This window comes from Gossypium arboreum, chromosome 2, assembly GCF_025698485.1.
Source record: "Gossypium arboreum isolate Shixiya-1 chromosome 2, ASM2569848v2, whole genome shotgun sequence".
Taxonomy (NCBI): domain Eukaryota; kingdom Viridiplantae; phylum Streptophyta; class Magnoliopsida; order Malvales; family Malvaceae; genus Gossypium; species Gossypium arboreum.
The window spans coordinates 65,392,819-65,416,144 of NC_069071.1; the positions used below are offsets into that span (position 1 = coordinate 65,392,819).

Genomic DNA, 23,326 nt, shown 5'->3' on the forward strand with positions numbered 1-23,326 from the left:
AAAGTGGGTCAAATTCACGGGCTCGAATTAATTATGGAGACTGAAAAGAAAGTTAGAGTGATTCGTGATTGCTTGAGGGCTACCTCAGATAGAAAAAAATTTTATGTGAATTTGAAACGAAAGGAAATTGAGTTTCAAGTTGGTGATAAGGTATTTTTAAAAGTATCTTCGTGGAGGAAAGTCCTTAGATTTGGTAGAAAAGGCAAGTTGAGTCCTCGTTTCATAGGACCTTAAGTAGTTACCGAGAAAATAGGGCCAGTTGCCTATCGATTGAATTTGCCACCAGAATTGAAAAAGATTCATGACGTGTTTCATGTGTCCATGCTACATCGATATAGATCAGACCCTTCTCATGTGATTAAGCTGGCAGAGGTTGAAATTCTTCCAGACATGACTTATGGCGAGGAGCCGGTCAAGATTTTAGCTCGAGAAGTCAAATAGTTGAGAAATAAAAATATAGCACTTTTGAAGGTTTTTTGGCATAGACATGGAGTCGAGGAAACCACATGGGAACTCGAGGAGACTATAAGAGATCAGTACCCAAACTTATTCGTTGGTAAGATTTTCGAGGACGAAAATCCCTAAGGGGGAGAAATGTAACAGCCAGATTTAGGGCTTAGTCAGAATAGTGGTCTCGGGACCACAAATCTGAAGTTGGAGAAATTATTTTATTATTATTTTGGAGTCATAACATGTTTATATTAGTACATGAAAAATTTGGTGAGTTAATTTTGACGTTTGTGAGCCCGATTATGAAAAAGGACTAAATCGCATAAAGTGTAAAAATCCTAAATTGATAGCTAAATGTGTTAAATAGCTAGAGAACCTAAATTAGGGGTCTTTAAAGGGCAATTAGACCCTTAAAAATAGGGTGACCGACCATAGGAGACGTGTGGTCAAAATTTTCAATTTTTGGTAGGATTAAGTGACCAATTTTGACTAAAATAGAAAATAGAAAAAGGAAATAATATCACCCTATTTACCATTTCTTCTTCGCTAAAAATATCATCCATTGTTGGGGTTTTAAGCTTCAAAAATTTTCAGCAACTTGAAGCACTCACAAGTAAGTGATCCTGATGACTTTTCTAAAATATTTTTGTACTTTTGAGACCCTTGAAGCATGAGTTTTTAAATGAGGATGCTATCTTACAAAATGATCAAGAGTTTAGGGTTTTTTCATGAAAGAATTTGTATTGTTTGCTGAGTTTTTATGTAAGAAAATGAATCTTGGTTGTCTTATAAACAACTTTTGTAAAAGGTGTTAGCATGAAAACACCTAAAGGGACTATTTTTCATAAGTTGCAAAATAAGTGATAAGTGCGTGAAATAGTGGGAATTTTTGGTTGCTATAAGATTAAAAAGAGTTTAGCTAAGCTCAAGAGGTGAAAAACTTCGATAAAAATTGATTTTCAAGCATAGAGGTAAAATGGTCATTTTGCCAAAGTCTAGGGGTAAAATGGTCATTTTACCGAAAATATGAATTTTCAATTGCCTAATTGTAATTAGTGATCAAACGAATTTATTTTGCTAATATAGATCAAGAATTGACAAATTCGAATCAAGACCGAGGGAAAGCCAAGCAAATCGACTAAACCGTATAGTCGCTACATTTTGAAATCTGAGGTAAGTTGTATGTAAATAATATAACTACATTGCTACTATACGTATTTAAATTTTCATTGAATAGATATGGCATGAATTGCTTGATTTCGAGATTGAGAATGTGTAATGATCATTGAAATAGTAGAATTCCCGTTGGGACCTTAGGAAGTAAATCGAATATTCATGCCGTATCACTTGGGTCATTTGTGTGAGCCAGTGTAAGACATGTCTGGAAAACGCATCGGCCGCATTATGAGAGCCAGTGTAAGATCATGTATGGGACATGGCATCGACATTGAGACGAGTGCTAGTGTAAGATATGCTTGGGACATATATCAACCTCGAGACATAAGCCAATATAAGACATGTCTGGGACATCCATCAGCTACGAGATGTGTCAGTGTAAGACCATGTTTAGGACATGACATCAGCATGGTTATGTGAGAGCTTGTGTAAGACCATGTTTGGGACATGGCATCGGCATCGAAGATGATAGCCAGTGTAAGACCATATCTGGGACATGGCATCGACATTTTTCCCATGATTGAGGCCTATGGAATATCCGGTAATATTCCAAATGGTTGAACGACGAGATTTATAAATTTAAGTTAATGAGAAAAAGTATAACTGTATTGTGAGTATTAGAGGTACCTAAGTGATACATATGTATAAGATGTGAACTCATTGTATACGCTATGTGATTTGTATGAAGTAAAGAGTAAGTCATGCTTATGCCCTTTTTGGTATCATAAGTTGTTGGTAAATTGTAGACTTATTGTTGTATATTTATTTATATGTAACTTACTAAGCTTTATGCTTACTCCCTTTCCTTTTCATTTCTTTCAGTGCCGCCTAACTAGCTCAAGGATCACCAGAAGTCAAAGATATCGATCACACTATCAGCCGAAACATTGGGTATAGTTGAATTTATACTTTTGAATATGGCATGTATAGGATTAGAACTTATTATTTTGAGTCTTGGAGATTTGGCCAAATGTGTTGGCTTGGGATAGATCCTACACTTAATATTAAGCCATGAATGATGGCTTTTATAAAAGTTGCATTTACATGGTTGAATGAATGTCTATTGTGGCTGATTTGATTTTGGAAATTATGCTTGTTTTGGTATTGGCTGGTATTTGCGTGAAAATAGGTATGCAATGGTGGCAATGAGGTTTGGTAAATAGCCTTATATTGCCCACACCAGTAGACACACAAGCGTGTGTCTAGGCCATGTTTGACACACGGTCAGCCTTAGGGCGTATGGTCCAGCTGTGTGACCCCTGCACGTAAAAATTTCAAGTCAGTATGCATGATAATAAACATACAGGCAAAGAGACGACCGCGTGTCTCTACCGTGTGGAGGACATGGCCTAGTACATGTGCATGTGCCTTGGCCGTGTGACAATTTAGGAATGCTAACGTCAAAAATAGAATACCCAGGTTTTTCCACACGGGTTAAGACACGGGCGTGTCGTGGTCGTGTAAGGGACACGAGACATTGACACAGGCATCTGTCTGACCGTGTGAAAACCCCTATAAGTGTGAATTAGAATTTAATTCCACACGGGTACAGGACACGGGCGTGTCCCAAGGTGCTTAACCACACGAACCACCAACACAACCATGTCGAAATGGTCACACTGGCGTGTTACCCTTCCACACAGGTGTGTGCCCTATTTTAAGGCAAATTTCTTAAGGTTGGTTTAAGGACCTAAAATGATTCTGAATAGTTTTTAACAGTCGATTTGGGGCTTTTAAGCCCATAATAAGAAATTTAAAGTAGAAATTAAAAAAGTTTTAATTTGGACCAAGTCTCGATGACTTGAGACTGTTTGTATGCATGAGATAAAGTTAGGTAATGCCTCGTACTCCGACCCGACGTGGGTTACAGGTATATGATGTTACAACCGAAGTAAAGTTGGTACCCAGTACCTCATCGAATCTATCTAAAGTAAAATAGTGACACCTAATGTCTCATCGACTCGAGGTCGAAGAATCCCTAAACTCTTCCAATCCTATGGCATGCCAACTATATCCGACTCAACCCGACTAGTTAATAGAATATTCGATTCACTTTCTCAATTCAGTATCACTTTTCATCAATATACAATTCAATATCAACTTTCATTCATCTCAATATTAACACTTACCTCATATTCACTTATTAAATATAAATATCAAAATAAATATTAAATAATGAATAACTTGAATTATAGTAATACAAATCCGGATTTCGCGATTACTCCTCGATAACTTTCTCCTTTCCTTTTTGTGTCAATGCCTCGAGTTCTTTGCTCGGTACAAAAATAATAATAATTTACACTATTAATTACAGCACTACTTAATAATAATAACTGAATTTCTATCCAATTTATACCTTAATTCCAACTTAATCCTAATTAACTCATTTATTTTTCTAACTCAATTCATATTTTATTTCTATTCAATTTCCTTCCATGTTTTACTTAACTATCTAATGTTCATAATAAAACACTAATTTAAAACTTCTTTCAATTTAATCCCTACAACAAAAAACTTATAGTCTACTTTACAATTTAATCCTTTAATCAATTCTAACTTAAAATTCATTTAATTAAATCCCTAATTCATTATTTTGTTCAACATGAACTATGTTTAAAAACCTAAAACTTCCAAAACCTCAATTTAATTTCAACAAAACTTTATTCTAAAATTCTAAAACATCAAAATTAAGAGTAAAGGACTTAATTGACTTACCAATTAAAGCTTAAAGCTTCCAAACCCTAATTTTTCCTTTTTCTTTCTTTTCTTCTTTCTTTCCTTCCCCTGTTCGAATGCTCTCTGTTTCTTTTTAGCTTTGTTTCTTTTGTTTTACGCTTTTTGTTTCTTTTATTTCATGTACTTTATATTATTATTAATTTAATCAATAATTATAATAAATATCTATTTAATAACAAAATTTAAATTACAATTTTCACCATTTAATTTGTTAATAATAAAATCTTATAATATAATTATTTAATTAATAATTATCTTTTAACTTAATAATAATAAATAATAAATATCTATTTACTAATTAAATAAAAATGTTACAAATGTACATACTTAAATTAATACACTTGTATTTTATCTTTACCATACACTTGGCAAAATCATAATTATTAAATATATTTTAATTTAATAATAATAGATAATAAATAATAAATATCTTATGCTTAATTAATAAGCAAATTAAATCTATAAACTACAATTGTATACATATTTTAATTACACATGTATTATTTTATCACCATCCATTTGTCAAAATCATAACTTATTGATCATATAAAATCTTATAATATAATTATTTTAAATTAATTTAATACAATTTATAACTAAAATAATATATTTATAATTTATAACTTAAAAAGTTCTTAGATTTTTTGTTTTAATGTTTGCCGCCTCATATACCCAATATGGCTTAATTGCCTATTTGATCCTTTATGATTTCTTTTAATTTATAATCCAACTTTTACATCTTATTCTATTTAGTATTTTTTCCTAATTATTCTTAATTAGACTAAATTCACCTGACTAAATCCTAATTAAGCACTCAACTAAACTCATAATTACTTTTAAGAATTATTTATGACTTGGTTTACTAAGACGGAGGCCCTATAACTCACTTTTCTAATGCCCGTGAATTTTGAGTAATTACAAACTTACCTGAATGATATGTCGGGTGTGGATTCTGACTATTCCAAAACATTTTGTTTTTCACGGTCTACTTCCAGAATTAGTCTTTCTGAGTTACCATGCTTGAAAGTTGAAGAAAAACCCTAGCTATGGTCCTTAGAATTTTTGGCACTACCTTGAAAAGATGGACAAAATTTTCACTTCTTTTTCCCTTTTATTTCTTATTTACCAAAAGACATAAATGCCCTTAAGGTCTTTCTTTAAAATTTTACCAATGCATGCCCATTTTTGTCCAAATTTTTAGAACTTGGTCAAATTACTATTTGAGGACCTCTAATTTATAATCCAACTCAATTTCATGCTAAAAGCTTCTAGAACTCAATTTTTTACATATTTTGCAATTTGGTCCCTAATGTCAAATTGAGCATCTTAGGCATAGAATTTCTCCATGAAATTTTTACAAAAGCATACATTCTCATCCTAGACCTCATAATAATTATGAAATAATTATCTCTATTTCGAATATGTGGTCTCAAAACCATTATTCTGACTAGGCCCTAAATCAGGATGTTACAAAATGTGGGCACTAAAACTCCTAGCAAAGGTAAAAAATTACATGTGGAAATTATTCAATAACTATGTGCCTATTTTTGGGAACCTAGGTAAAAGAAAGCTACCAGTTGAAGGAACCTATCCACTGTGTAAGTAAGCGAACAAGAATGTTGAGCATTTGGTGCAGTCTTCTTGTATTTTACAGCAGTTATGGAAGCATATGAAGATTACGATGAGTCCAATGATAGTGTCCTCAGATTAAAAAATATGGTTAGTCCAGATATTTATTAATGCAGATAATAAAACCAGGAAACTAATGGTCACAACTTATTGGGCTATATGGCATATGCGCAATTGACTAGTTCATGAGGGGACTAAATGGACGGTTCAGGAATTGATGGGTTTTGTCCAGGGATATGTTCAAGAAAATGAGGCTATTTAAATATTAACATTACTAGTCCAGACTACGATAAAGGAATTTTGGAGACCTTCAAAAATGGGCAGCATAAAAATAAATTTTGATGCATCATTTCATACAACAAGCAACAGATCTATTTCTGGGATTATTGCTAGAAATGAATCAGGCTAGATTATGAGAGCATGTACTTACCCTCATCTTCTTAGCAGAGGCCAGTGCGTGTGAACGGGCGATTATTTTTGAAGTGGAGCTGGGATTTCAAAATGTCCATCTAGAATAAGACTCGCTGACAGTTATTAAAAAGATTAACTCAAAAGGAAGAAGATAAATCACTACTCAAGTCAGTCATCCAAAACATTAAGGGTTTTAAGAAATATTTTGAGAGGATTACTTATCGATTTGTCCGCAGAGAAGCCAACGCAGTGGCGCATGTGCTAGTGGGAGAAGATCGTCGATTTCAAGAGCTTAAGTACTGGGTGGAAGAAGCCCCAGAGATGGTCAATCGAGCTGTGGATACGAGCTGGGGTATCTAGCTATGCTGAGAAATGGGTAGTTTTTAACAGCTTTGAGGAATGGAGAAAGTTTAGTTTGTAGTCCATGAAAATCATCGAAGCTCTTTCTCTCTGAAATATATTGTTTTAAGTTCATGTAGCTGTGTTGATTTAGTTTTGGGGAGATTTTATCTGGCTTTCCTCTGTCGATTTGGTTTCTAGGGTCTCGTGGGGGGTTTTTTGGTTTTGGTTTATTTATTGTTTCCGTTTACTTTTCTTTTCTATTTTTCTTATTGGTGGTATGAATCGGTTGTGTACCTTGGGCTAGAGACCTTTGTTTAATGAAAGTCGGGTGTTTAAACAAAAAAATATTGATTTACATTGTCTTTGAAAAGAGAAAGAAAAATGCTTCGTACAAGGCGTGTTTTCACTGATGTGGTAGTGAAAAAGCGTACTACGGTGAAAACGCGCTTATAGGATGCATTTTCACTTAGGTAAAAATTATTTTTTTTTTTTTTTTGCAGTTGAAAATTAAAAGTTTGTAGATTTATTTTTATCTGTGTTTGAAATAGACATGGTTATAGTTTTTAGGAATGTTTGGATTTACAGTGACGCCCTATAAGATACGTTTTCCTTTCTCTCTCCAAAAATAGCATAGATCGGTAAATTTTTAAAATTTTAGAATAGTTTCTCAGTTAATTTTATTTCAGTATATATACATAAATTAACCTTAAAAAGATAATACATTAGTCAAAATACATTATATTACATTTACTAAAGAATATTTTTATGAAAAACAAAGAAAAGAAGTTTAAATATGAAATCATGTTAATTTCACATGAAAAAATTGTAATCTATGTTTAAAGATTTTATTTTCGGTATTGGTATGAAGTTTATTTGAATACCTTGATGACATTGAGAATCACGAAAGAAAGAAAACTATTTGATAGAGAGTCTATTCTTTCTTCCGATGATTGATTTAGTTTTGTCTGATGAAGGAGGTGGTGAGATAATGCCAATGATGACCGTAATACAAAGTCAGATTCAAGAAGATGGGTGAAGATTTTCATAGGTATATGATATTTCATTTAGACATGATGCCTAGTTCATCCTGGAAGGATATGTTGTTTAAAGGTGGATCCTCTGGGTTGATGACTTCGTTGGACTCTAATGTTTTATATGGAGATGATTTTGAGTACTCGACGGTGACGTAGTGAAATCCACTATTAATGGGTTCCCAACCATTGATTTATTGAAGTGAATCTGACACATCTTGGTCAAGGATATGGAAACTACAGTGGTAGTGAAACTGCTTGGGTGAAATATTGGCTACACGGCTCTCCTTAATCGGATATCTATTCTTTGGAAACTGACTCACATGTTCTATCTTATGGATGTGGTAAATGGGTACTTTTTAGTCAAATTTCAGAATAAGGGCGATTTTGGAACGGCGTTGGCTAAGGGTCCTTAGGTGGTTTTTGGGCATTATCTTACTGTCCAGCCATGGACAGTTGATTTTAATTGTAACAGCCCTAAATTCTCAAGTAATGTTCGAGCGTTGACTTGGGTTAGCGATGGATAAATTTATTTTGGGATTAGGTTTTGTTGGAATTAATTTGAGTGAATTTTGGACCTTTTTATAAGAAATTAAATATGTTGGGAAGCTTGTGTGAAGTAAGGGAAAGATGGATGGCTAATATGGAAATTCTACCATTTTTGAATAAAATTCTTCTCCAAATTAATGGGAAAAGATGGTTTTGAAGATTGAGGTGTGGGATAAAGTGGATTTGTCCCCACTTTTCCCTATATTATAATCACCCTATTTTTTTCTTCTTTTTACATTTCTTCTTCTTTTTTTTTCTCTTCTTTTCTCCATCTATTTTCCTTAGCAAGGCGTGTAGATGGAGAGATATTTGAGTAAGTTCTCACCATTTTTCATCCTCCAAGAAGCTAAGGTTCTTGATCTAGATTTTTTTAAAAGTTCCATGGAAAAAAAAAACTAAGTTCTTCAAGGATGAAGATGGAGGTTATTGGATGTTAGGGAGGGTTTAAGTTTTAGGAAGTCTCTACCCATCTTCTCATATTTTATTTATTTATTTATTTAAAGCATGTATTTTTGCATCCTATTAGTTCTTATTTTTTTTGTGCTAAACCTTGTGTGTTATATGGTTATAAGTTAAAGAGGGTGGTGAATCTTCTAAAGCTAAGGGTAAGGGCAAAGTGGTGGAGAACTAAGCAAGAAACTTTGTTGGTGTTCTTCCATCAATGTGGTATCCTCTAATTCCCCTATGCTTCTTGATAAGTCATAAATATGATGCTTGTGTGATAATGCATGCATGTTATATGTCTTTGGGTGGAAATCATATTTGGATGATTTAAAATGAAGCTAAAAACTTAATTGTGAAATCTACAAGAAACAAATCATTACATGAACAGTAAGTTTGAAAATTTATCATAAATTCTATAAAAATAACTAATAAGTGATCTCTACATTATTGTAACCGTGAGTTAGTTTAGTTTCGTTTAGAACAAATGGAGATAAATTTCGATTTTTATTTTAAAAGATATGATTTTTTTTTAGTGTTGAAAGGTCATAAAAATCTAGCAGCAAAGTTCTTATAAAACAGATTTAGCAGTGCCTTTGAAAAATCACCAAAAATTTCACAAGATAAAATAGGAAGTGAGCCTTATATCTATATAATCGTACTAGTTCTGTTTAAAACAAACGGTGCTCGATTTAGAGTTATATATTAAGAGTTATTAATTTTTGAATGAGAAAAGGTCAGAATGTCAAGATAGCAGACCATCACATCTCATTAGTTAATATTTTACCTGGAATAATAAGCAAGTTGAAACGAGTATGAGACTCAAATTTCATGGTTTTATTTTTTTGATTATATGTTTGATGCTTTCTTTGCGCTCAACCTTCAAGCTCTAACCTAACTAGCAGCCATGAGTGACGCAGGGCTATCCGAATACCCGATTATTTGAGCAGTATGTGCAATCTAACAAGTTTGACAAGTCTGACATGCAAGTAATTTGGTTATGTATATTTAATGATTCATGATTTAACATATTTTGTATAACTACTTTTATTACTATTTTCAATATAACTATGTATGGTATTTTCTCTTATATAAAATGTATTTTGATGTTTTAAATTATTTAAAAATTTTGTTAGGTTGCTCTGGTGACCTGATATAACGCTTTAGTATTCGAGTACTCCGTATTCAGGATTAGGGTGTTACATTTAGTTGTATCAGAGCAAGGTTTAGTTGGTTCTAAGACCAGCTGGTTAGTCGTATTAAGGTGTCAATAAATACATGCCCCTAAGTTTAAGAGTGTACTCTTCTAAGACTGGAAGTCTAATGATGCTTTCTCTTTTCTGTTTTGTCTTCAAATTCGACATGCCCGATGATTCAAATCATAACCATGAGACTAAGGAGGAGAGTCATGCATCTCCGATGGATGATACGGGAGACGAGTTTGTCCCGAACACCGACGACTTTGACATTTCAATGGGTCTAGGCGTGGATGAGGTAGATTACTTCCAGAATCTTAATTTTTCACTACATCAAATCATTCAAGCGATCTCGAGGGTTCGGCCTACCGCACCTGCTCCACCACCACCTGTCGTTCTGCAGGAGATTCCAATAGAGAGATTTCACAGATGTAAGGCGGAGGACTTTTACAGCACCAACGAGGATGACCCTATAGCTGTTGGTCAGTGGTTGAAGGACACACTAAGGACTTTGAAGCCACTCCATTTTACCCCTGAGGGTAACTTAGTGTGCATCATCTCAATGTTGAAGGCTGATGCATATGATTGGTAAGAGATGGTCGAGATGGCTTTACAGCTAGAGCAGCCGATGTGGGATCAATTCTTGTCTGAGTTTCGAGGGAAGTACATCAATTAGGCACATATAGATGACTTGAGGATGTAGTTTTCATGACTAGTCCAGGGCTATTGCTCAGTGTATGAATACGAGAGGGACATTTTGCGATTGAGTCACTTTGCCCTTGAGTTAGTGGCTTCTGAGAGGTTTACGTGCAAGAGATTCTGTGAAGGGCTGCTTATTGATATTCACACTTATTTGGCGACAGACTTACCTGAGGTATTTTCAGAGTTGGTACGGCAAGCTAAAGCTGTAGAGAGGGTTCTAGGTATGAGATTGAGCTCGTTAGATAAGTCTAGTATCTAGAGTAAGAATGCTTCTGATAGTACAAGTCTATCTCAGATAGTAGCCAAGAGGATACGAAATTCTAGAGGATTTAGGAGAGCTCCATCAACAAAGTCTCAAAGATTAGGTCAGGGGCCAGGACTAGAGGCTCGTAGGAGACCATTGACTTCCTCGTCGCTAGCGAGTTCAGGAGGGTCAGTCAGGACCCCGACTTTTCCAATTTGTAATTTCTGTGGCCAGAGACATCCCGATGGGTGTTACCAAAGGACTAGAGTCTGTTTCCAGTGTGGGTCCATCGAGCATTTTGTCAGAGATCGCCCTAGAGCTAGTGATGCTTTGCCTACTCAGACTTAGAGATCAGCACCTTCTTCTCAATATGGTAGAGGGTCAACTTATGGTAGTGATAATGTTGCCTTAGGACAGCAGAGTAGAGGCAAGGTCAAATCTACAGCCGTATCGGATATTTGAGTTCCATCTAGGCAGTACACTATGAAAGCTCAGGAAGATTACAATGCCGCTGATGTGATTACTGGTATTTGCACATTGTTCTCCATTCCCATTATTGCATTAGTGGACTCTGGGTCCACGCATTCATATATTTGCAGTGAGATCATCCGAGAGTAAGGTATTCCTGTTGAGGAGTTGGATGTTGGGGTTCGAGTATCCAGCCCATTAGAACTTGATATGTTGGTAGATAAGTTGAGATTCAGGGTCATCTATTTCTGGCAGACTTGATGGAATTTCCCTTTTGAGAGTTTGATGTAATTTTGGGCATAGATTGATTGACCAAGCATGATGCAAGTTTAAGATGTATAGCAAACCAGTTTAAGCTTCGTGGGTTGGACAGAACCAGACTCCTAGTGACTAATGAGATTAGTGAATGCTCATCTTATGTCATTTCTACAACTGTAACTCAAAGGTTGATTAATAGAGGTTGCGAAGCCTTCTTAGCTATGTGGTGGATACAAGGCTCCAAATTCTGGCATTGGAGGACCTGCAGACTCTGAAGGAGTTTCTAGATGTTTTTCTTGTAGAGTTGTCGGGATTACCTCTAGACACAGAGTTAGAATTCGGGATCAATATGTTGCCTGGTACAGCTCCTATATCTATTACCCCATACCACTTGGCACTGGCTGAGTTGAAAGAGTTGAAGACTCAGTTACTAGAGTTACTTGAGCACGACTTTATACATCTTAGTGTGTCGCCATGAAGAGCACCAGTGTTATTCATCCGAAAGAAAGATGGGTCAATGAAATTGTGAATTGATTATCGTTAGCTAATAAGGTGACATTAAAGAACAAATACCCACTTCTAAAGATTGATGACATGTTTAACTAGTTGAGAGGTGCTTGCGTGTTTTCTAAGATTGATTTTAGATCGAGGTACCATCAATTGAAAGTTAAGGAGGGGGATATCCTGAAAACAACTTTTAGGACTGGATATGGCCATTATGAGTTCTTGGTGATGCAGTTTGGGCTCACAAATGCTCCAATAGCCTTCATGGATTTGATGAATCATATTTTTTAGCCCTACTTAGATCCAATTATGGTGGTTTTCATTGATGATATATTGGTGTATTTGCGATCTGAGGATGAGTATGATCACCATCTCTGAGTTGTGCTTCAGACCCTTCAAGAGAGACGACTTTTTGCTAAATTTAGTAAGTGTGAATTTTGGCTTTCTGAGGGGGCCTTTTTGGGTCACTTGTCATGGCAGATGGTATCCGAATGGATCTACAGAAGATTCAGGCAGTGGTGGATTGGAAGCCACTGCGTAATATTTCTGAAGTTTGTAGTTTTCTGGGCCTTGTCGAGTATTATAGACTATTTGTTAAGGGTTTTTCGATGGTTGGTGCTCCGTTCACCAAGTTGCTACATAAGGGAGTTCCATATGAGTGGAATGAGAAGCGCCAATAGAGTTTTGATCAACTTAAGGCAATTTTGACTGAGGCACCAGTTTTGACTCAGTCGGAGTCAGGTAAGGACTATGTAGTGTTCAGTGATGTGTCCTTGAATGGACTTGGTTGCGTTCTCACGTAAGAAGGCAAGGTAGTTGCTTATGCATCTAGGCAGCTTAATTCACATGAGCGAAATAACCCTACCCATGATTTAGAGTTAGCAGTAGTGGTTTTTGCATTGAAGATTTGGAGGCACTATCTCTTTGGGGAGAAGTATTATATCTATACCGACCACAAGAGACTTAAGTATTTTCTTACCCATAAGGTGCTAAATTTGAGGCAATATAGATGGATCAATCTTCTTAAGAACTATGACCGCGTTATTGACTACCATACGGGTAAGGCTAATGTGGTAGCAGATGTATTGAGTCATAAATCAGTGCCAGCATTACGAGCTATGTTTACAAATTTGAGCTTGTTAGAGCACTGTGGTTTATTAGCTCAGCTTCAGGTTGAACCGATATTGGTGCTAGAGGTAAAGGAGGCACAGAAGTCTGATGATATTTTGGTTGTTAGAGCAGATAGGGTAAGGGGAGGAGAAGCATCAAGCTTTGAATTACAAGATGGCAATGTATTGTATTTCAAAGGGCAACTTTGTGTTCCAGCAGCTGAACTAAGGGATAAGATCATTCGTAAGGCACATAGTAGTCTATTTACTATGCACCTAGGTAGTAACAAGATGTATTAGGAGCTTCGTCCATTTTATTGGTGGTTAAGGATGAAGAGAGATGTGCCAAATTTACTGACTCAATGCTTAGTTTGTTAGTAGGTGAAGGCAGAGCATCAAGTTCTTTCAGATCTTCTTCAACCTATCTAGATTTCACAATGGAAATTGGATAGAGTCACTATGGATTTTACGATTGGGTTACCTATGTCTTCATGCAAACATGCCATAATTTGGGTAATCGTGGACAAATTGAAGAAGATTGCACATTTTCTACCAGTGCACATGGACTTCACTCTCAAGAAGTTGGCAAATTGTATATTGGTGAGACAGTGAGGCTTTACAGGGTGCTGACTTTGATTATTTTAGACAGAGATCTGCATTTCACTTCGAGATTTTGGAGAGCCCTTCATAAGGCGTTGGGTACTCACCTACACTTCAGTACAACTTTTCATCCATAGACTGATGGTCAGTCAGAGGGAGTCATTCAAATTCTCGAGGATATGTTTCGTTGTTATATCATTGAGTTTGAGGGTAGTTGGAAGGAGCACCTTCCTTTGGATGAGTTTACATAAAACAATAGTTATCAATCGAGCATTTAGATGGCTCCTTTTGAGGCATTATATGGTGGCAAGTGCAGGATTCCATTGTGTTGGATAGAACTTAATGAGAGGAAAATTGTTGGTCTGAAGTTGATCAGGGAGACTGAGGATAAGGTTCGAATAATCTAGGACAATCTGAGAGTAGCTTTCTGTAACACCCCTAACCTGTATCCATCGCCAGAACAGGGTTACAGAGCATTACTAGAGTTTACAAATAAAATAAATAGATATTTCATAGCATATAATATTCATGTCAGAAACCAATCGAAATCAAACATATTTTCCCTTATGCGAGCCCTCGAGGACCAAAATGCACATTTAAAACAAGTCGGGACTAAATCGGGTCTTCAAAGATATTTTCAGAAAACATTAAAATTTTTCAAAGCTGCAGGGGTTACATAACCATGTCCCAGCCCTTGTCCGTGCCCGTGTAACTCCCTTACTTGGGCCACATGGCCAACCACACACCCGTGTGCTAGGCCGTCTCAGCATACTAACTTGTGCAATTTAAAAGATATAGAGGACACATGGCCATGTCACCTGGCTGTGTGTCACACATGGCTGAGATACACGCTCGTGTCTTTGCCAGTGTGGATGAAAATAGGTCATTTTCTAAGTACAATTCTCACCCAATTTGACACCAACCTAACTCAACATTTTTGCACATCAACAAGCCATAACAAGGCATTCAAAACAAGCCAAAATCAAGTCTTAAATAAGAAATATCACCACATACAACCAATATGCCCTTAGGCACCTCAAATGAAAACTTAAAAACATGTCAACCAAGTATCCAAACTTACCTAAATGACCAAATACAAATATGCATATTCAAACCACATTTTACTTTTCATCATTCTACCATATTAAATACACATCAAATATGGTAAGGCCGCATATATATTATACATCAAAATATACCAAACACAAGCCATATAAGTGGCTAATCTCAACAAAACAATTATATGCCAACATTGGCCAAATTAACCTATAGATGCCATTATAACCTAATTTAAATATTCGAAAGTACCAATAGAGTCGATAGATAGTGTGATATAGCTCCAACAAGCTTCCAAACTAAATGAGCTTCCAAATTACTATAAAACACAAAAAAAAAAAAACACAAAGTAAGCATTTAAGCTTAGTAAGTTCTTATAACACAGAATTTAACTTACCATATATCCATAAAATAGGTAAGTAAACAAAGCATATCTCAAAAAATTTGACCAAAAGCCTAAACACATGATCACTAACATATTAGCCATGAAAATTACATATAAGATCCATCACACATGGATGGATTCATCAAGTAATCACATTTCCAGTATTTCATATAAATACCAGTAATAGTTCATATCGAACTAATATAATCTCGTAACATAATTGTGCCTGTTGAACCATTTAGAATATCGCTGGATACACGAGTAGTATACACGAAGTGTACTAAACTATAATCCATCAATTCATGTACATGTATGCCCATACGAGCTGTAAATGGTAAGCTCCTCTGAGCTGAATAATGGGAAGCTCATGTGAGCTAAATAACGGGAAGCTCATGCAAGCTGAGTATTGGGAAGCTTATGCAAGCTGAGTATTGGGAAGCTCATAAGAGCTGAAATCAGTGACCCTAATGACATGCCATTTGTATCCTACGGATTCTTAAGGTTCAAACTGGGCTCTGTAATTGTTGAATATACAACCGGTATTTATTCATGGAAATTATACAATTCACAAACAAATAATTCAATTTAAAACATATAAATGTACAATTTAATTACACGAACATACCTTGAAAAATGTACATAGATACGAAGGCGACTAATCATATATTTTTCTCTTTGCCTCAATCCAACTTCTGACAGGATCTATACGAATGAATTTAACTCATTTCAATATAATTCTCATTCAATTTAATCCAACATGTAATTTTGGCAAAATTTACCATTTTTCCCTATACTTTTAATTTTTTTGTAATTTAGTCCCTAGGCTCGAAAAATGAATTTCATTCAATTTAATCCTTACCTGAGCCTAGCCGATTTTTATATATATTAATAGCAGCCCATATATTTCACAAATTTACAAATTTTACCATAAATTTATCACCTTTTTCAATCTAGGCACTCATTGATAATTTCACTAAAAATCTCTTTACAAAAGTTTTTTATCTAACAACAACAATTCATTTTCTATCATCAAACATCAAACCCCAAACATGTTCATCAATAGAAAAACTCTAATACTTTAATAGTTTTGCAAATTAATCCTCGAGTTTGCTAGATTAAGATACTACGATCCTAGAAACAAAGAAATCATCAAAAACAGGACAAAAATACATACCCAATTGAGCAAAATAAGCTTGACCAAATTCAAGCTTCCATGGCTAGGTTTTCTTTTTTTCTTTTTTGTTGGTGGAAGATGATGATAATAGTTTATTTTATTTTATTTATTATAACTTTAATCACTAATTTTCAAAATTAACCTTACTAATTTATTCAATTTCCAATTATGACTACTCATGCTTAACCACTAATCAACCTTAATGGCTAATTACTATATAAGGACCTCTAATTTAAAATGCTATAGCTATTTAATACCTTTAGCTATTAGAACACAACATTTGCACTTTATGCAATTTACTCCTTTTTATCAAATTAGGCATGTAAATGGTAAAATTTCTTAACAAAATTTTTATACAATATTTCTATCGTACTGTAAACCATAAAATAATATTAAATTAAATTTTTTGACTTCAAATTTGTGGTTCCAAAACCACTGTTCTGATTTCATTGAAAATGGGCTGTTATGCTTTCGATCGTCAGAAGTCATATGCAGATTTGAAGCATGAGGAGATAGAGTTTGCAGCGGGTGACAAGGTCTTCCTTAAGGTTTCACCTTGGAAGAAAGTTTTACACTTTAGACGCAAAGGGAAATTGAGTCTCAGGTTCATTGGACCTTATGAAGTTCTAGAGAGAATTGGACCAGTGGCATATCAGTTAGCCTTACCACCAGAGTTGGAGCATATTCAAAATGTGTTCTACATGTCCATGCTTAGGAGGTATCGTTCTGATCCTTCCCATATTTTACCGCTTGAGCAGATTGAGGTGGGTTCAAACTTGTCATATGAAGAAGAGTCGATTCAGATTTTGGCCCTAGATATTAAAGAACTTAGGAATAAGAAGATCCCCTTAGTGGAAGTCCTATGAAGGAATCACGGAGGTGAGGATGCGACATGGGACCTAGAGGAGTTCATGAAATTACAATATCTGCACCTTTTTTATTCAGGTAAATTTTGAAGACAAAATTTCTTTTAAGGAGGGGAGAGTTGTAACGGCCCTAAATTCTCAAGTCAACATTCGAGTGTTGACCTGGGTTGGTGATGGATAAATTTATTTTGGTATTGGGTTTTTTTGGAATTAATTTGGGTGAATTTTGGACCTTTATATAATAAATTAAGGATGTTGAGAAGCTTGTGTGAAGTAAGGGGAAGATAGATGGCTAATATGATGATTTTACCATTTTTGAATAAAAGTCTTCTCCCAATTGATGGGAAAAGATGGTTTGGCAGATTGAGGTGTGGGATAAAGTGGATTTGTCCCCACTTTTCACTATATTATAATCACCCTATTTTTTTTCTTCTTTCTACATTTCTTCATTTTTTTCTCTTCTTTTCTCTATCTATTTTCCTTAGCAAACCGTGTAGAGAGAGAGAGAGATTTGAGTGAGTTCTCACCATTTTTCTCCTCCAAATCTCAAAGAAGTTAAGGGTTTTGATCTAGCTTTTTTTAAGTTTCATGGAAAAAAAATTCTATGTTCTTCAAGGATAAAGGTGGAGGTTAATGGGTGTTTGGGAAGGTTTGAGTTTGAGGAAGTCTCTACCCATCTTCTCATATTTTATTTATTTATTTATTTAAAGTATGTATTTTTGCATCCTATCGACTCTTATTTTATTTGGGAAATCTTGTGTGTTACATGGTTATTAGTTAAAAAGGTTGGTGAATATTCTAAAGCTAAGGGTAAAGGCAAAGTCATGGAGAGCTAGGCAAAAAACTTTGTTGGTGTTTTTCCGTCAAGGTAGTACCCTCTAATTCTCCTATGCTTCTTGATAAGTCATAAATATGATGCTTGTGTGATAATGTATCCATGTTGTACGTCTTTGGGTAGAAATCATGTTTGGATGATAAAAATGAAACTAAAAACTTAGTTGTAAAATTTGCCAGAAACAAATTATTACATGAATAGTAAGTTTAAAAATTCACCATAAATTTTGTAAAAAAAATTAAGAAGTGATCTATACATCTTTGTAATCATGAGTCATTCTAGTTTTGTTTAGAATAATGGAGATCGATTTATATTTGTATTTTAATATGTATGATTTTTTTTAGTTTTGAAAGGTCATAAAAATCTGGCAGCAGAATTCTTATAAAATAGATTTAGCAGCGACTTTGAAAAATCACAAAAAATTTCACAAAATAAAATAGGAAGTGAGCCTTATATCTATATAATTGTACAGAAGTCTAGTTTTGTTTAAAACAAATGGTGCTTGATTTAGAGTTATATATTAAGAGTTACTAATTTTTGAATGAGAAAAGGTCAGAATGTCAAGGTAGCAGATGGTCACATCTCATTTGTTAATATTTTAGCTGGAATGATAAGAAAGTTGAAATGAGTATGAGACTCGAATTTCATGGTTGTAATTTTATGATTATATGTTTGATGATTTGTTTGCCCTCAGCTTTCAGGCTCTAACCTAACTAGCGGCCATGAGTGGCGCTCGGGATAACCCTACGGACAACCAAGATTATTTAACTAATAGCCATGAGTGGCGCAAGACTATCCAGATACCTGATTATTTCAGTACTATGTGCAATCTAACAAGTTTGACAAGTTTGATATGCAAGTGATTTGGTTATGTAGATTTAATGATTCATGATTTAATTATTTGATACTCATGTCATGCTTCTGCATACATTTGATTTGCATGCTTATATTTATGAATTGCTTGAAGTATGGTAGATTTGTTGTGTACCACTAAGCTTGTAAAGCTTAGCCTTCGAATTGTCTTCATGTTCAAATTTGTAGACTTTTTTCGTGTTCGAGGAACATCAACTACGAGAGACTTCTAACATCACGTATTCAGAGTGCAGTACCTTATCTATTAGTGGGCATTGTATTCCTAAAGCCTTACTTGTATTTTTTTGTAGGTATATAACTCATTTATATTTTTTTTTATTTTGACTATTTTGATATACGATGATATTGGAGCTCCACATATTTTGTATAACTACTTTTATTACTATTTTCAGTATAACTATGTATGGTGTTTTCTCTTATAAAATGTACTTTGATGTTTTAAATTATTTGAAAATTTTATTGGGTTGCTTTGGTGACATGATGTAGTGCCTTAGTATTCGAGTACTCCGTATTTAGGGTTAAGGTGTTATATTAATCCAACAAAAGCCTTCCTAAGTGTGGTATTAACTTGGATTCAATTTCCCAGGTTCTAGGATTTTTATACAAACAGAGAGTTCTGGAAGAAATAGAGAGTTTTGTGGGCAAAGTGGCTAGAATAGATTTGAAAACAGATAGCAGAACAAGAGAGAGATTCACAACGATGGTTATTTATGTTGATCTAGATAAGTAATGGGAAATTATAGAAGGTGGAATTTGAAGCCTTACCGGCTGTTTGTTTCATCTGTGGTCAACATGGCCATGTTAAGGGTCTGTATTCATCAACACGGGTTGATTTGAAAGAATCCAGTGACAAGGTTAATGAAACTGTACACCGAAATGAAGAAAGGCGATGAGGTGATGATGGAGGAGGCCTATGGCCCTTTGAAGATTGTTGAGCAGAAGTCAAGGCGCAATCAACGGGATACTAATGGAAAGAAATTGTAAATGAAGGCTAAAAATCAGGGCAGATCCAGATTTTATTCTCTAATTTAGGAAGATAATGAGATGAATTTGGAAGAACAAAGGAAAAATGGCAACTTGTAAAAGGTTGCGACTAAAAAAGATTCTTTAGGCATTAGGTTTAAAGAAAGTGAATTCTTGAAATCATTAAAGAATAAAGGAATTGGGTGAGTGAAGGGGGTTGATAGTGAGAGGCCTGCTGTCGTTAACATGGGGGATTTCGTTCATTTAATTAGGCCATAACATTTAAATGGTGGTATAGGCTTAGGAGAACGAGGAGCTAACATGGGTCATAATGGGCTATTGTGTGACAGCCCTAAAGTGAACCTAGTCGGAAAGTGGTTTCGGGACCACTAAACCGAGTCATAAAAAAATAATTAACCATCATAGTTGATGCTTATTATATGTATGTATGCACGTATAAAAATTTCATATTAGAATTTTGTTAATTGTAAGTGAATTTTATTAAATAGGACTTATGTGGGAAAATTTAGAAATGTGCTAGGCAAATGTAAAGTGGCCTATTTATGCATCTTGCAAAATAATTGTACTTGCATGTCAAATTAACCAAAGAACAAGATGGTGGCCGGCCATGCTATAAGTTAAAGCCTATTATAAACATTTGGTGTTAGTGTTTTATGGGAGAAAGAATAAAATAAAAGGTTAGTAATAAAGTAATGAAAAGGGAGGGGTGAAGAAAACAAAGTTGTCTCATCCATGTTCCCCCCCATTGCCGTGACTTGAGGAAGAAAGAAAAGAAGAAATCGGTTCTTCTTGGCCGAAATGAAAAGAGGAAGAAGGGAGTGAAGCATTCGGTTATCCTAGGTCAATATTAAGCTCAAGAGCAAAGGGGAACTAAATCCGATAAAGGGAAGGAAAAAGTGATCGAATAGCCGTCGAAATCATTCGACAACATCCGAGGTAAGTTTTCGAGTAATGAAACTTAGTTTACGATTTGATTAAGTCATGACGTATAATCATAACAAAAATACGGTGATATAATGATTCTACTTGAATTATATGTTGAGTTAATTAGTCTATACGTATGATGGGTAGCCGTATGTGCATAGAGATCATGTCACAAAGCAAACCAAATCATCTTTGTTTGTATGTGGCTATTGAGAAAATGGGAATGCTTAATAATTGATTTGTGTTTGAATTCTAGTTATGAAAATGAAATAAAGATGTGTCATGATTTACTGACATGTGCATGAATATTCAGATGATAACGAAGGCATTTGTGCTAGTGACTAATTCCGGGCTAAGTCCCGAAGGCATTTGTGCGAGTTACTATATCCGGGCTAAGTCCCGAAGGCATTTGTGCGAGTTACTATATCCGAGCTAAGTCCCAAAGGCATTTGTGCGAGTTACTATAACCGGGTTAAGTCCCGAAGGCATTTGTGCGAGTTACTATAACCGGGCTAGTCCCGAAGACATTTGAGCGAGTAGCTATATCCGGTTAAATCCCGAAGGTACTTGGTTTGGGAATAAGCGATCTTGCTGTAATAATTTCAATTAATATGCTCGTAAAATCCCAACGATGAGGTACGTTTCGTATATGCATTGGATTGTTGATCCCTTTTAAATAGTATTCGCTCAATCGTTTAATGAGCTTCCGACTTTTGGTTAAATTGATCTTTTATGTATGAGTATAAGGGTTGGTAATGCGAAGTAGGTATGATTTTGAGAATGTGTGTATATGAAATTATCTGTATGTCATATGAATGCTATACTTCAATTGTGCCTAATTTCATTGCTCAAAACTTACTAAGCATTAAATGCTTATTCCGTTTCTTTGATTCTCTGTTTTATAGATTTTGGTTCATCACCATCGACTCGGGATTGTCAAGTCGAAGTCGTCCACACTATCAAAGCCCTTTTGGTACACTTTTGGTTGAACTCGAAAATGGCATGTATAGGACTACCCTTTTGTTGTTGGTCATGTACCCTTTGGTTTTGTATAAATTTGGATAGCCATGTAAAATGGCTTATATACACTTTGAGCATAGCATTATAATCGTTTTGTATGTTGTTCATTGAGAGGTATGGAAATGTTTGGTAACGATTAGCCATTGGAATGGTTAATCATGATCATTTTGGTGCTTTGTATGACAATTTCTAGTTGATTCATGGAAAACCATGAAATAGGTAAAGTTTACCTTAAAAAAAGATGCTAACAGCAGCAGTGGTGTGGATTTGAAAAAATCACTAAAAATATTAGGAATGGAATTAAATAGTGAATAAATTATTTAATCGAACCTTGATAAATCTACTTTCATATGGAAGAAACGAAACGATCATATGAGTCGTATTTTAAGAGATATTTAAGTTTTCGTGGAACAGGGCCAGAGCGATTTCTGGATCCCCTATTCCGACTTTGGAAATTAACTATAAATTAACCAGAGATAATTAGAAGTCATGCCCTATATTTACAGATTCCTTTTCGAGTCTAGTTTCTTTAAAAACAAACGACATAAGTAATGAAGCCCTGTACAGGAAGATATATAAGTCGTAATGCATGAAGGTCAAAGCAGTCGAATCCTGAAATAGGGGAGACTTTAACTAATAAATTGTACTAATTGGCCTAATCAAAAATTCTAGAAAAAAATTTGTAGAGGGATATATGAGTCTAGTTTCAGGGAAAATTTACAGAATTAGTTTTTGAGCTTCGGAACTCGAGATATGATTTTTAAGGTGACAGTGACTCAGTTAGCCACTTGTCTAGAAATTTTAAAATGGACTGTGAAAATAAATGAATTATGTCATTAGCACCTCGTGTTCGACTCCAACAACGGTCTCAAAAGGGTGTTACAATTTTATTGGTATCGAGCTACGGTTTAGTCGATTCTAGGACTACCGTAATACGTTTGGGTCTAGCTATACATGCCATTATGTGATTATTTGATAGTGTGGTGATTTCGACAATTGAAAATGTGTTTATTTATAGTAATGGATCCCGATCCCAACCGAATGGTAGTGATGATCTTGAGAGTGTAGCGCTGCTCGCGCAAGGGACAGACCGCGGACTCTCAACCTATTGCTAGTAATCCGAACGATGAAGCTAGACAAGCTTTTTATAGCGTGATGAATGATTGGTTCAACCAATACATTCGAACTAATACTACTGTTCCACAACCTCCCTTCCCGACTAATACCACCTCAAGACCTCACGATACCTCCAAGAATCGACCAAATAAGGTCAAATAAGCCCCAGTTGATGTAATCAAAACACGGCTATGAATTTAAAGCTACGGACAATGATGATGCCGAGCAAGTGAATTTTGGTTGGACA

General features: G+C 35.0%; 1 long non-coding RNA gene across 1 annotated transcript; it reads right to left on the minus strand.

Annotated features, from left to right (window-relative positions):
- Positions 1-2,499: 2,499 nt before the first annotated feature.
- Positions 2,500-7,064, minus strand: LOC108460760 (uncharacterized). The gene is made up of 3 exons (XR_001867650.2): positions 6,621-7,064; positions 6,422-6,515; positions 2,500-2,885 (listed from the first exon to the last, which is right to left on the minus strand). It is a non-coding gene; the product is annotated as an uncharacterized LOC108460760 (long non-coding RNA).
- Between the last annotated feature and the right edge of the window lie 16,262 nt (positions 7,065-23,326).